The sequence below is a fragment of the Glycine max genome, chromosome 5, assembly GCF_000004515.6.
Source record: "Glycine max cultivar Williams 82 chromosome 5, Glycine_max_v4.0, whole genome shotgun sequence".
NCBI classification, from domain to species: domain Eukaryota; kingdom Viridiplantae; phylum Streptophyta; class Magnoliopsida; order Fabales; family Fabaceae; genus Glycine; species Glycine max.
In genome coordinates, this window is record NC_038241.2 from 7,640,642 (window position 1) to 7,657,518 (window position 16,877).

Sequence of the window (16,877 nt, forward strand, 5' to 3'; positions counted from 1 at the left end):
CATATTTCTTTTATCATTTGTTGTGTTATTTTTTGACTTGAGAGACTAATGTTTGTTTTTGTTGTTTCGATTGTCATTTGTACAGCGCATACATTTTTGTTTGGATTGTTGCGTTAGTGTTTATATCGTTATTATCAATGATGTTTGAAATTCTGGAACCGTGTAGAGTTTTTCGTTTAGGAACATCGTCCAAAAAATAAAACAAACAAAAATCATGATAAAAATAATAAAAAGAAAAGGAAAGAGAGAGCAAGTAAAGAGAAAAAAGAAAAATAAGTTGTCTAGCTGAAAAACCAACATGCTTTTGAAAAGAGATGACTTCCAACTTTTCTTTGAAAAAATTCACTGATCATAACTAGTTTTTAAAAAATGTGTATACACCTGAAGGGTGAATGCTGTGAAAATTTTCCCGGACGCCCAAAATGGACTCGGATGAATGCACAAATTGATAAAAGAACATATTTTGGAAACATTGGGTTGATTTAAAATAGAGGAAATGAATCCTGAGCCCTAGCATCACATGACCATAAAAATTTGACACTTGAGTGTCCACATAGGTGCATGCATGACCAGTTTTGCATAAAGTTTCCAAATCATCATTTTTGCATTTGTGTCATGGAAATAATGTGGGGCATCCCTTTTTATCCTTGAACCAAACCAAACCCTGACATGTATCATGTCTAGCCATTCTACAAGCCTTGAGCCAAAATCCTAACTCACCATAAACCTTGACCCAGGGTGAGAATGTCAATCCTTACCCTCGGAAGCAAAAAAGAAGAGAAGGAAAATTTCCAATCAAAGAGAAAGCAAAAAAAGAAGAGAAGGAAAATTTCCAATCAAAGAGGAAGCAAAAAAAGAAAAGAAGGAAAATTTCCAATCAAAGAGAAAGCAAAAAGAAAGGAAAGGAAATTCCCAACCAAAGAATGGGAGAAAGTAAAAAAGGAAGGAAAGAAAGTTCCTGATCAAAGAAACTAGAACAAATGTGCAGAAAGGTCTTTTGACCAGACAATATCTGAACAATACAGAATTGTCACCAAATGAACAAAAGGAAGGAAAGGAAACCATGACCTAAAGTGGTCTTCTCCCTTTGATTACCAACCAAAATCCTGTGAATCGGTGACTTGCTCGCCTCGCGTCAAACAAGAATAGAAAAGGAAAAAGCCAAAAACACACAAAAGCCGAAAAACCCACCAAATGAACCCATTCCCAAGGGAAGTCCTATTGATCCATGATCACGCATGTAATTTTTGATTTGATAGGAAATAATTTGCAAAGTCAAGTCATGACATATCTATGGTTTGGAATTAGGATGAAACACTTACCTGTGCGAGATTGATACACTTTGAGTGAATTTCTTCTATTTTTGTCGAACCCAGTGTTTCCTCTAAATGGTCATTTAGAAACGAAATGCTAAACATCCAAAATCTCATTTATGGTTATGAGAAAATTTCATCAGCATACTCTCCTTCCCTGGTAGACGCATTGTTTTTCACTCAAAAAAGCATATGTTGCTCTAATCAGTTGGAATATTTGTCTCTTTGCTAAAGCATGTTTGCATATTAGTGGAGAAAACACCGAGACTTTTTCAAGTCTCACAAGTTATCCAGAACTACGTAGGTCTGAGTTCCTCATTGGAGGATACGTAGGAGCAGGAGCCTCGCTTTTGTCGACCGCACCGCTTTTTGTTACCATGACCCAAAAGCTGGTAGCCCGCGGAGACACCTTACGGTTATCCGCACCTCGTCATTCAGTGACCCCTAGTGTGATTGACGAGCGGAGGCCAATGTGGTCATCTGCGCCTTTTCCGGAGGTGTCAGCATTTTCCGGTGGAGACTTTTTCAACTCTCACAAGTTATCTAGAACTACGTAGGTCTGAGTTCCTCATTGAGGATACATAGGAGCAAGAGCCTTGCTTTTGTCGGCCGCCCCACAATCTTTGTCATACTGACCTTGAGGTCATGTGACATGCGGAGACAAATTATGGTAATTCCGCACACCTTTTTGCCATTCAGACACAGTTGTGTCCGATGGCACGTAGAGACAAATTATGGTCATTCTGCGCCCTTTTGTCATCCAGAGGCGGCGGACCCGATGACATGCGGAGACAAATTATGGTCATTCCGCACACCTTTTTGCCATTCAGACACAGTTGTGTCCGATGGCACGCAGAGACAAATTATGGTCATTCTGCGCCCTTTTGTCATCCAGAGGCGGCGGGCCCGATGACATGCGGAGACAAATTATGGTCATTCCGCACACCCTTTTGCCATTCAGGCACAGTTGTGTCCGATGGCACGCAGAGACAAATTATGGTCATTCTGCGCCCTTTTGTCATCCAGAGGCGGCGGACCCGATGACATGCGGAGACAAATTATGGTCATTTCGCACACCCTTTTGCCATTCAGACACAGTTGTGTCCGATGGCACGCAGAGACAAATTATGGTCATTCTACGCCCTTTTGTCATCCAGAGGCGGCAGGCCCGATGACATGCGGAGACAAATTATGGTCATTCCGCACACCCTTTTGCCATTCAGGCACAGTTGTGTCCGATGGCACGCAGAGACAAATTATGGTCATTTTGTGCCTTTTTGTCATCCAGAGACGGCGGGCCCGATGACATGCGGAGACAAATTATGGTCATTCCGCACACCTTTTTGCCATTTAGACACAGTTGTGTCCGATGGCACGCAGAGACAAATTATGGTCATTCTGCGCCCTTTTGTCATCCAGAGGCGGCGGGCCCGATGACATGCGGAGACAAATTATGGTCATTGCGCACACCCTTTTGCCATTCAGACACAGTTGTGTCCGATGGCACGCAGAGACAAATTATGGTCATTCTGCGCCCTTCGTCAATCGTGGCCGACAAGCCCGTTGACACGTGGAGATTTACGTCATCTTCCGCGCTCACAAGATCTGTCATACTGACATTTGAGTCACCCTGACGGGCGGAAATACCCGAGTAGTTATCCGTATAAACATTCTTTTGCTATCTGTAAGACAGAACGCTTGATAGCATGTAGAGACTGACATGGTCTTCTGCACCTTTTGTTCCCCCGGGGACATCAAGTCATTTACATGCAGAGGTATTTTATGGTCACCCGCGACTCTCGTCAATCGAGAGGAATGAAATTAGTGTCTTATCTTTACTTCCCTTTTATCTCCAATAAAAGACAAGTAAAGAGGGGCAACTGTCATACCCTAATTTCGTCCGGGGACCTTTGCTTGATGACATGCAACTTTTGTTTGGTCCTTGTGAGGTGCTTGACACCCATCATTAGGCAATTTGTGAAATTCCGGGACATGCCGGAAAACAAAAGAAAATATTGATGCACAATCCGTAAGGTTCCGTGACACACCGGAAATCAAATGGAAGCATCGTTGCACAATTAGTGAGGTTCCGTAACATTCCGTAAATAAAAAAAGGGGATGATTATGTAATCCGCAAGGTTCCGTAACATTACGGAAAGAAAACAAGTATCGTTACGAAATTCGTAAGTTTCCGTAACTTTACGAAAAAAGAATCACCAAAAAAGGCAGGGGGTGTACTTAGTAAAAATGGGGGTGCCAACAGCAACCAGGCCCACTTGGGCCCTCCAGAAGTTTCCTCCAGAAGGCTGTTGCTTCTGGAGGAAGCAACCCTGCTCGCCTGGGCGAGCTGGGTGGCAAGCTTCTCCCCCAATTTTCTATAAATAGGGGGAGAAGTGAAGTAGAAAAGGGTTCAACCCCTTAGGCACTTCTCTCTCTTTCGAATTTGCTTAGGAAAATTATTTCCGTGAAGAAAATCCAAGCCGAGGCGCTTCCGTAACGTTTCCGTGAGTGATTTCGCGAAGGTTTTCGACCGTTCTTCGACGTTCTTCATCGTTCTTCAGTCTTCAACGGGTAAGTACCTCAAACCAAGCTTTTCAATTCATTCTATGTACCCGTGGTGGTCCACACTTGGTTTCATGTATTTTTATTCTCGTTTCATTCACTTTTTATACCCCCTTTTGACGTGCTTAAGCCATTTTATTTAAGTCATTTCTCGCTTAACCTAAAAATAAAATAAATTTCCACCGATTGTTTGAATTGTATTATCCGTAACTTTGGTTGAAATGAATTCCAACCGATCGGTCGTGCCGCAACCACGTTGCAAACCAAAAAAAAGAGGTAGTTAATAATATAATAATAAAAATAAAAAATACCCCTTTAGTAAAATAAAGCGAAAAATCAATTGGACATTTTCTCTTTGGGATTTCTCATTCTTAATCGAATTGACTAATAACTAAAGTGAAACTAAGGCTAAAATCAACTCGCCTAGTCAAGCTCGTCCACAAAAATAGGTTTTTGAAAGTTTATCACTTCAATTTCTTACTAAGTAAAATGGATCATTTTTAAGGTCCAACGCCTTAAAATGATCACCTTTCAAGTAAAAAAGAATCACTTGATTCATGCATAAAAAAGAACTACGTAGGTCTGATTTCCTCATCGCAATTGAGGAATACGTAGGAGCAAAGGGAAACACCCTTGTCGACTACAAAAAGAGAAAAAATATAAAAAGGGTATAAAGGATATAAAGACATAAAGAGGGAATGTAAAAATCAAAGTCATATTTGCACATTTGATTAAAGGCTATCGTCCCTTGGGACGAACGTGTGGGGTGCTAATACCTTCCCCGTGCGTAAATACAACTCCCGAACCTTTCACTAAAAGTTCGTAGATCGCGTCTTTTCCGGTTTTTCCGACGTTTTCCTCAAATAAACGTTGGTGGCGACTCCGCGCGTATTCCTTTCGTGGAACACACATCCTGCGAGTCACGCATCGCCCTCCCGCTGAAGGGTAGGTTGCGACACTGAGCATCCATCCTGGTGCTACCAAGATGTATTTGGATTTGAAGATGATGTTTTGGTGGCCCAACATGAAGAGGGAGGTTAGTGAGTTTGTGTATGCATGCCTAGTCTGTCAGAAGGATAAGATTGAACATCAGAGACCTTCAGGGAAGTTACAACCCTTGGAGATACCCTAGTGGAAGTGGGAAAATATTTCCATGGATTTTTTTGTAGGACTACCTAGAACACCTAGAGGTTTAGATTCTATCTGGGTTATTGTTGACAGACTGACCAAGTATGCGCATTTAATTCCCATTAATATCAGATTTTCCTTGGAGAAGTTAACCTCCCTGTATATTAGTGAGATTGTCAGATTACATGGTGTGCCATCTAGCATAGTGTTTGATAGAGATCCTAGGTTTACCTCTAGATTTTGGGAGAGCCTGAGCAAAGCGTTAGGAACCAAGCTTAGACTAAGTTCAGCCTACCATCCTTAGACTGATGGCCAAACTGAATGGACCATTTAGTCACTGGAGGACCTTTTGAGGGCGTGTGTCTTAGAGCAAAAGGGAAGTTGGGTGAGTTTTCTTCCGTTGATAGAGTTCACTTATAACAATAGTTTTCACTCTACCATTGACATAGCTCCCTATGAAGCTTTGTATGGTAGAAGGTGTAGGACACCCCTATGTTGGCTAGAGCCTAGAGAAGACCTTACCTTAGGACCTGAAGTGGTACAACAAACCACCGAGAAGGTCAAGTTGATCCAAGAAAGGATGAGAACTACTTAGAGTAGGCAGAAAAGTTATCAGTATAAGAGGAGGAAAGACCTAGAATTCGAGGTTGGTGATCATGTATTCTTCAGAGTCACCCCGTGGATTGGGGTTGGTCGAGCATTGAAATCCCAAAACTCACACCTCGCTTTATCGGTCCTTTCCAAATTCTTAAAAGAGTCGGTCCTGAAATATTATTAATTATAAATTGATGTTTAATTTTATTTATTGTGTTATTTTATCCATGTTTAATTTCACGGAAGCTTATGAAGGAAGCTTCTCAAGGAGGTGAGCTTAGTTATTAGAAGGGTGTGAGTGTAGCTAAACTCTAGCTTCTCAAAGAAGTTTCTCAAGGAAGCTTCTCAAAGAAGCCTTTCAAGGAAGCTTCTCAAGGAAGCTACCAAAACCTATTTCGGTAAAATCTCCCTCTTGGATTCGTTAACCGTTGGATCATCTTAAAACTTTTTCTGGAGGTTTATAAGACAGCTGTCCACAGTTTGATTGTTGTGATTTACGATATGACATCTGGAGTGTGAGACATGATTCGTTTACCAAAGCAGAAAAAAATTTGAGTGTTGCAAGCTTTGTATTTCGTGCAGCAGTGGAAAACAACCACTTCTTCCTCTTTCTCTTTCCCTAAACCCTTCCCAACACCCCCAACCTTCTTCTGCACCACCCACGACCACCGGTGGCCGCCGGGAGCTGCCGTTATTTGCCGTTGAACCCCCACACCAAGAGGAACACTTTAATCGGAGCAGAATCTTCAAAACTCATCTCAAGGATTCGGTAGAGAACGAAGCCTCCAATCCTACCTTCGTGGTTTTCTTCGAGGTAACCGTGATTCTAAGCCTACTCCTTGGTAGTTTAAGCCTATCTTTACATCTTTTCTGACTTGGGAATCGTCATTGGATGCTTTTACACTTCCTATGAAAAACCCTAGAGAAAGAGACATTGTAAAAGTTATCTTTTTATGAAATGAGTGTTATTTTCGTGACCTTTACTAAACTCCGGTCACATTGGCGTGATCAGAATTTCAAAATGATGTTTCCTTTTTGTAGAATCCGAAACACCCCTCAACCCTTTATGTTTTGACAGGGGTATTTGACTCCGAATGTTTGTCATTACTTTATTAAATTTCCTTCAATTTGGCATATAGAGACTTGCGTTTGGACTGACAAACGTGAATGAGAGAGACCTCTGAGTGACATAATGAGGAACTGATGGAGAGCTCACGATAAGTAAGGGGAGTTTATTATAATTTACTTTTTTTGATACCATAGTTGGGGTCAGGGAACCTAACTATGGGGATGTATGCCTGTCCCTGTTGCATGCTGATTTTCAAGAAAAATAATGTTTTTGACTAATGGGATGCAATATATCTATTATTGATGAATAACATTATTGTTTTCATTAGACTTGTGTTGTCTGAAGACCTGAGGAGTGTGAATCTCAGGCATGATATATATATATATATGTGTGTGTGTGTGTGTGTGTGTGTGTGTGTGTGTGTGTGTGTGCGGAATGTGACTTACTGTTGATGTTGCTATTGATGACATTAATTGATATGAGGTGAGGTTGACATTTGTGATGATATTGATACGAGATGATGTATTTCATGATTATGTCGATATGAGGTGATGTTATTATTGATAATTATGTTAATGTAAGATGATGTTGTTGTTGTTGATAAAGTCATTGAGATGAGACGATATTGATGTTGAGAGTGATATTGAGAATACATTGTGATGATGCATGTTGCGTATGTACATGGGGGTGCAGTGACCTTGTCAGATGCCCTTGGTGGGTGAAATAGAGTGGTCAAAGAGTTTAAGCATCTCTGGAGGGGGATGGCTTAGAATATTTAATTATCCACGGTCAGTGCATTTGATGGTGCCATGTTTCATATGTTGCATGTTGTGTATGTACATGTGGGGGTGTAGTGACCTTGTCGGATGTCCCTGGTGGGGGAAATAGAGTGGTTAAAGAGTTTAAGCATCTCTAGAAGGGGATGACTTAGAATCTTTAATTTATCCATGGTCAGTGCACTTGATAATGCCTGTGTCTCATACGTTGTGTGTTGTGTAAGTTCATGGGGGGGGGGGTGGTGCAATGACCTTGTCGGATGCCCCTGGTGGGGGAAATAGAGTGGTTAAAGAGTTTAAGCATCTCTGGAGGGGATGACTTAGGATCTTTAATTTATCCATGGTCAGTGCACTTGATGGTGCCCATGTTTCATACGTTGTATGATGGGTATGTTCATGGGGGGGGGGTGCAGTGACCTTGTGGATATCTCGGTGGGGGAAGAGTTTTAAGCATCTCTGGAGGGGGATGGCTTAGAACCTTTAATTATCCACAGTCAGTGCACTTGATGATGCCCATGTTTCATACTTTATATGACACAAAAATAGTATAAACTTTGTCAGTAAAAGTACTTGTAGTTTCTCGTGAGGAGGAACACTTGTACTAGGGGGTGTGTCACTTGGTTTGGAACTCCCTTGAGACTCAGGCTGATCACCATGAGGGGGGGGGGGGGAGTTGCCTGTGTACGACAGGGTGGCCTCGATATTTACTGCCTAGTTTTCCTAAGTGAGAGTGTCATGTGGACACGCTTAGGCTATTTCCTTGGGGATGGTACCACATTGCATTTGAGAGTTGAGGTCAGGTGCATGCATCATTCTGAGCATGATTGATTGGAACTATGGACTGATGATGATTGTTTGTTGAGTGTGTGTTGGACTAGTAAATGTTTGTGTACGCTTATGATATTTGTTAATGTTTTCTTCTAGTTGTGGTTATTTGATCTTTGTATTAATTCTTTTTATAATGAACTCATCCTTGCAATTTTTGTATCGTGTGGTTGGTACCTGTGATGATCGTGAACCCTTGTTCGTGGGAGCAGAATGACAACGGTAGAGTACAGGAAGTGAGATTCTTTTGTGGAGCTGCTGAGCTGACATGATGACGTTGGGGTTACTTTGGGAGAGAGTTGTGTTTTGTTAATCAACTCCTCCATAGCTAGTTCCATAACTTTTTTTGTTAATTGAAGATGTAAATCACAAATTTAATTATATGTATGAACAAGTTTACTTTCATTATGTGAATGATGTGTACTGAGTTACTATACTAATATATATGTATCGGTTAAGTAATGGTGCGTTGTTTATGAATATATATATATATATATATATATATATATATATATATATATATATATATATATATCGTGAAATTCAAATTTATTATAATTTTCATAAGCAAATTAACGGAGTTTTCATAAAAAAATATAAAAGAAGAATTTAATTTCTCGAGTTATTAGAGTGGTGATATCGTAGCAACGAGGTGGGTTGTTACAGTAAGTACTCACGTCATATGCAACAAGTGATCTGCAATAATTAGTGTTAGTGAGCACTGTACTTGCAGAGCCACATTCACTATCTTTGAGTGAAACTACAGATTGATCAAGCTTGATTGACCAAGGATAATGGTAGTTATGGGCAGTGGCATCCATATGTGAAGAAGATCTTTGCATCCTCACTGGCCTTGGGACATTTCTTCCCTTAACTGAAGCTCTTCTCGGGCTCGGTTGCCTCTCGAAGGAATATGATCTTTGTTTTGGTGCACTATGTGATTTGACTTTGGCCCTTCATGATTCAGTGTTAGCTATGTAATTTGGGAACAAAAGATAGTCATAGGGCATAGATTCTACATAAACTGGCCTAGGGAAAGCAAAATAAATGTTTTTTAGGGCTAGTCTTCCACCTACGTGATTAATTAAGGGTGAAATTTTTATTGAGAGATGTTTCTATATTTAATGCTAGACAATATTCTGAATAGAATTGTTTTTAAAAAAAATACTCGTGAAAAGTATATTTTTTATTTTAATTTTCTCACAATTTTTGCTCTCATTTATTACAAGTAATTATTGTGAAAATCTAATTGACTTTTGATGTGTTTTTGGTTAATGTTTGTGAATTATGACCATATAATTTGACTTTTTCAATTACTAGTATTAGAGCTCATGCAATGCACTAGCATACTGATTTACTGTAAACTATCACGAATTGTAATTATTATATGATTCAATTTAAATAAAAAATAATTTTACACTATATTGTTGTATTGCAGTCGAGACTACTAACCTTGCTTCAAAAATATGTTTCTTTGATACTATTGTGTTGCAGCTATATAGAATAACATTTTTTCTTTTAAACTTGATCTGTTTACAAAGGGTGTTGCTAAGAGGACTAAGGAGTTGGGTTTGTTGATCTTGCACATTTTCTTGAGCTTCCAATGCCAGAAATATTGCATGGACTATAGGTACCATGATCTTCTTGTTATTTGATCTGATATTTGATATATTAGCTTTAATTTAATCTTCTTTGTACAAATTACATACAAATTCAGTTGCTGTATTAACTTGTTTTACAAAATTTATGCTTATACTCCAAAAGTGCAAAATAATAGTTCAATCTGTGTAAAACTATTTTGAATAATTGAAGTACTAATACATGAGTAATATAATTTACCAATTGAAGACCAAAGTTAATCTCATTGTTGAGGTTGCATTTCATATTCCGTACTATGAAAATTGTATCTATAGTTGACATATTCCTCCCTGTAAGTATAAATTGTTTTACTTGCTTTAAACATAATTTCATATTTTTGTCGTATATTTTATTTCTATCTTTAAGAAAAATGTTCATCTCCACAAATTAAGTTTAGATTTTGTTATTTGTCTTAAAAATATCATTTTCATATTTTTTTACATAATTCACTAGGAGAAGAAGAGAAAAGAAAGGTCCCACCTTATAATTTTACATATAAATTTTACTCATGCTTGGTATTTTAAATACAATAAAATATTCCATGAATTAGTTAAGTGAAAAGAAAGTAAGCAAGAAATAAACCAAAAAAACATTTACATTAATCTCATTAGCTATATTTTATTAATATTCTTCCTTAAAAAAACAATTTATCTATATTCTCTATATTAAGTAAAACAAAGTATTTAAAAAATCAGTTAAGTAAAAAAAAGAACTTATATGAGTAAGGAGATAATAAATAAAAAATACATCATTTGCCTATAATTTGATTTTAGATATTAATTTTATTTATACTTTTTACGTTAAATAAAATAAGATATTCAATAAATTAGTTAAGTGATAAGATAATAAGGAAGAAAAAAAATTATTTAAACAATTCTCATTCATTATATTTTATTCATATTCTCTATAATACATAACACGAAGTATTCGAAAAATTAGTTAAGCTAAAGAAAAAAGAAAAAACATTTATATTATCATAATTTCAATTCAAATTTCTCTTACTTTTGTAGTTAAATATATATTAATTAGAAAAAAATTTACACCTCACAAATAAAATATAATTGTTTTTATATTTTCTTTTAAAAAAATCGTTTTCGTCATTTGTATTTTACATATAATTTCTATCTTTGGCAAAAAAATTATTATCGTATATTAAGTAATGATATTATTGCTTGCTTTTAAAAATCATCTTTATATTTTATATTTATTTTTTATCTTTAGTAAAAAAGTTACTCCCCTTCAATTAAGCGTATTTTTTGTTACTTGCTTTTTTAAAAATCATCTTTAGAATAGTATTTGAGTTCGTGAAGATAATTTCCGATCAGACTTCATTTACCTTAGTTGAACTCCAAATTAGTCAAGGCACATTTCCTTTGATGAATTGGAGGATTAAAATTAGAAAAAGTCACCTTAATATTTTATATTTAAATATATAATTTTTACCTTCAGTTGAAATATTCATCTCCGTAAATTAAGTATAGATTTTCTTATTTGCTTTAAAAATAAATTTCATTTTTTATTTTATATGTTATTTCTATCTTTAAGAAAACCTCACCTTTTTACATTATAATTTTTTTACATTAGAAAAACTAAATCTGAAAACTAAAATTAAAAAACAATTTAAAATATTATAAAATGTGATATTTTCATATATTATAATTGAAGGAAAGACTTTGCATCTAAAGAAGACTAATCATCCCACCACATGTCAAACATCGGTAATTTATCCTTATTAGTTATGTGTTGTATTTTACAATCATATATAGTATCCCTTAATTGGCTTACAAGATCATACATAAGACAATAGATTGATATTACACATGGACCAGAAGATTCACTACTACAAAAAGATGATCCTACATCGGTTCTATGATACTTTTAAAGACGGTTTCAAACCTTCTTTGTAGTCAACGTCGTAGAAAGTTTTAACTTTCTACGACAGTTCTTAAAAAACCATTTTAGAAAAACTGCACATTCTAAGACGGTTCTCAGATCACATTCTAAGACGGTTCTCTAACAACCGTCTTAGAATATATATATTTTTTAAAAATTTAAAATAATTTTAGGATTCTAAGACGATTTTTTGAAAAATTTTCTTAAAATATCTACAATCTAAGACGGTATTTTTTAGAGGACCATCTTAGAATATATTTTTAAAAAACAAGAAAAAATTAAAATAATTTTAGGATTATAAGACGGTTTCTCCAATTAAAAAATCATACAACATATTCAATTCCTCTGGCTATTTTTTTTGCTTCATAAATTATTTTATAAAACAATTTGTTTCTTTTTATTCTTCCTTTATTTATATATCTTCTCATATTATAAATTAAATCATAATTAAATATACAATTGAATATGAATAATAGAACTTTCAAGCTGCAAGATAACAACATTATTTGCGAATTTTCTTTTCTAGTCCAATCATGCATTAAATGCCAAGGATTTGATTTCTTTAATCATATAAATCATGCTATTCATTCAAAATGTATGTTCCACATCAACAATTCTTTCAAAGGGAAATTTTTAGATGATATAGCCTTATTATGTAGCCAAACAAAGTCATTACACTTGTTTTCTTGCTCATACAAAGAAGTAATTATCACTTGTGAAAAATTGATAAATTTCTCAGTATTTCTTTTTTTCTAACTCTATATTATGATTGAGTAACTCTTGTTCTTGTTTTTACAAATAACTTTTTAGTTTTTATTTTCCCAGAAGCTTGCCACCAGAACCTATTCTTTAGTCCATCATCATTATATATGCTTGTTCAATGTTTTCTTTTATGTTGCTTTTATTCTTTAATAAAGTATTTTAAAAAATAATAATTTAATTTTGATTCATTTTTTTTCTATCCTTTGGAGTATATGCATAACAAAAAGAAAAAGAAAAAGTACTGTGTCATCAAGAGGCAGAGCAAGAGTTGTGGCAAGAAGAGAATAGCCAATGATTACTCCAATTTCGAGTGTTTTCTTCGCATTCAGGATTTTAAGCAACATTGATATGAACTGCGCTTCCTCCGCTGGAATACTCAACAAATAACCCCTACTGACATATATATAAATGATAAACCCTTCACAATAATAATTTCTAATATACTATATCAACAAAATAAGTTAACTCGATTTTATTTTATATATTATCATACCTTAATAAAGATGAAAATTCAAAGTTCAAATAGACAGGAATTAAAAACTGTTGTATTCAGTTAACTTACATATTTTTTTGGTACTTTTGTTCGGTGGTCTCTTTGAGTTGCTTTAGTTGTTTGTGCTCATATGGATAACTACTTGTTTCTGAGGAGCTTTGCCTTCAACTAACCTTGTCTGTGACTCAAGATAACCATTTAAAATGTTAATAATTAGTTTTATACTATAAAATTGAAAATGTGCATGATATTAACTAACTAGAAATTACTGCAGCCATTATGGGTTTGTCTACAACATGTTCTTGTACACATAGAAGTCCTATGGGTATACACCTTAAAATATCTTTATGATGAGTAGCATCATATATTTCTGGATCTATTATAGATAATATGTTGCCTTCCCTCCATTGTATCCATGCTTGAAATGCAATAAAGAAAAAAAAATTAACTTTTGATAGTTGTATCATTCAGCAACATAAGGTAAAAGTTCTTGTTGAAGAGTCAGAGACTCAAAAATAAATTGTTGAGACTTACAAATCCTAAAAGGCTAAGAGCATTGTTGTCGTCATAAAATTTTGAGTTCCTTCTTCCACTAACAATCTCTATTACCAAAACACCAAAACTAAAGACATCTGATTTCTCTGAAAATAGTCCTTTCATTGCATATTCAGGGGACATATAGCCACGACATTCAAATGTAACTCTCCAAGTATTCTACATTTGGACTATAACATTGGACAACAAAAAAGTATACTCACTATGTTCCAACAACCCTGTTAGTATTGGCCTGATCTTCAGTTCCTCCAAAGATTCTAGCCATACCAAAGTCTGGTATTTTTGGATTCAACACTTCATCTAACAAGATATTACTTTCCTTCAAATCTCTGTGTATGATTCTTAGCTTGGAGTCTCTATGAAGATAAAGCAATCCTCAAGCTATTCCTTCTATTATGCCATAGTGCTTCCTCCAATCTAGGAGTTTATTTTTTGATGGATCTAAAAAGTACATATTAAGGGTAGCATTATACTATTGTGAACATAATATTAGAAGAGTCACTTACAAAAATAAGTCATTTAAATCCCCTGACTAGAGTGCATTCAGGAAAACTCAATAGTTATGAAATGATTGTTTAATTTATTTCTTAAATATTTTTGCATATGCTAAATAAAGAGAATCATAAAAGTTTGGAATTCGATATGAGACAAATACTAGAGGAGGAATCCAAAGAACTAACCAAAGATAAACACATCCAAACTTTTGTTTAGCACATATTCATATATCAACATCTTTTCATCACCTTCAGCACAACAGCCAAAAAGTTTTACAAGATTACGATGTTGATGCTTGGAAATCGCCATTACTTCATTCATGAATTCTTCTGGACCTTGTCCAGAGGCTCTAGAAAGTCTTTTAACTACTATTTCCTGTCCATCTGGCAATTTCCTTTGGGAAAAGAAATATTAAGAGGACAACTATAAACATTGGATTCAAATATGATAATATCTTTGTTTTAAGGTACCTTGTACACCAGACCAAAACTGCCCTGCCCAAGTTTGTTGGACAGGTGGAATTTATTTGTGGCTGCAACAACCCTTTCAAAATCAAACAATAATAGCTCCTGGAGCTTAATTTAATTACCTTAAGGAGTGCTGGACTTTTGAGGATGCCCTTTTGTGCTAATGAGCCCTCCATGGTTAACATACAGAGCAAAAAATAACAAAAGATAGACTTTTAAGAATTAAGTTGTAACTTAGAAAATCAAAACGATCAAATTAAAATATATTTATAAATCAAATTGAATGGCAACTTGAATTGATGATACTTGAGATTTAATAGTCATCAAAACAGTCTGCTATATGAAAATAGAATAGCTAGAGATATGCAAGCTCTGCTAAGGGATGAAAATGGGGGTTCTAGTGGTCTGCTAGGGGATGAAAATGGAACATAAACGAAGGTTATGCAACTTGGAGTTACTTTTCCTAATTGTAAGCATCCACAAACCAGAAAGCAATTAATCAAAAGAATACAAATTGATTAAGAGTTTCTTACATCAAATATATTCTCATACTCCTCTAACAAAGTTGTATTATTATTCTTTTTGTATCTGATCAGAAAAAATATTATTATTCTTTTTATTTTTTGATATATTTTTTTCTATCATACCAGATATTTATTATATATATAAACTTCTCTCTTGTTTATATGATTCTCTCCAGGTGTCTATTGCACTAAAAACATTATTTAATGCAAAAATCTAATATTAGAAAAGAGAAAAATAAAACTAATCATCAATCAAAAAGCACACCAATAAAATATGAAATGAGAGTGATGTGAATTGAAGTTTGAAAAAGACACACTAACCTCCCTCAAACATTCTTCAAGCTTACTCAATCACCAAACAAGCACCAAAGAGAAATTTTGACAAAGAACCAATCTTCAAGATCCATGTCAACAACCCAGAAAAAATTAAAAAACAATAAGGAAGAACCTTATTGAGGCACACCCAGTTTAATTCCTTCTACTGCTCATTTACGCTAAGGCAACCACAACAGCGAGGTAACAAGCAGCAGTTGAAATAAAAAAAAGGTAACACCTGAAACAAAAAGGTTAAAGCATCCCTTCCTGCCTACTTAATACGATGCACCCACAACAACTATTAGAAGCATATAATGTAACATTGTAACATTGAAACTAATAATAATCGAAGAGAGTGAGGGGAAAAAGAAAAGAGCAAAGATGCCTCCTGATGTAATTCAATTTCGTCCTACCTTAAGATCCAAACCACAAGACCTTGAAAATACCAAATAAAAAAACATAAGAAACACTAAAAATATCCAAATCCAAGTTCCAAATAGTAGCGACAACAAAAAAATTAAATAAAAAGTATAGCGAGGGTAAAAAAAAGAGAGAAACTAATAGACGGATTGCTTGATATCCTCAGGAGAGAACTTGGTACCCTTTTCCTTGATGGCAGCGGCACGACCCTTGGCCTTCCGATTGAGCAAGGATTTGTGGTCCTTGTACATTCAAAGCTTAGTGACGACAATCTTGGAAGGGTGAATGCCAACGTTAACGTTAACCTTCTCACGGGTGATGTGGTCAATGCGGATGACCCACTTGCGGTGATAGACCTAGAGTCGTTAACCTTGTCGTCCTTGTGAACCAAAATGGACCACACGTTGTACTTCGATTGGAGATCAATGGAGAAAGGCGCCCTCATCAAGACGTAGCGCACGCTCAACAGAACAATGAAGTGAGCCTTGTGGCTCTTGCGAGGGCTTAAGGAAACCCTAGGGTTAAACTTCATTGTTTCTTTTCTCTCCTCCTCGTTCTCTATGACGGCAATGAGAATGCAAGAGTGAAGGTAGAAGAAAAACTAAGATGTAGGATTTTCTAAGCTAACCCAATTAAAACATGTCACGTCAGCATCAAAGAGTGGGAAAACACATGTTTTCAAAGAAGATTTTTTAAAACCGATGCTGTAAAGTATTTTTAAAGCCGATTTTGAGATAACCGTCTTTAAAAAGCTATAATTATTTACAAAAATGCCACCACTTTACTAACTACATCGGTTTTCATATAACCGTCATAAAAACGGTGTCGTAGAAGGCCTCTTTTCTAGTAGTGTGAAAGTCACTGAAGTAAAAGGCAATTAGTTCACATCATGTGAGACGGTAAAAATAGAGTTTCCAATGGCTATGTTTTGCTGAAATTTGAGCCAAAGGTGACTTCATGTCCTTCTTACTGACAGGAGCTAAAGAAAAAAAACTATCATATATACATTGTTTAAGGATTGTTTCTTATTTCCTCTTTTCAGTTTTCA

At 35.6% G+C, this 16,877-nt stretch overlaps 1 pseudogene; it reads right to left on the reverse strand.

Annotated features, from left to right (window-relative positions):
* Window positions 1–15,369: 15,369 nt before the first annotated feature.
* LOC113001649 (60S ribosomal protein L26-1-like) lies at window positions 15,370–16,361 on the reverse strand (annotated as a pseudogene).
* Window positions 16,362–16,877: the final 516 nt, after the last annotated feature.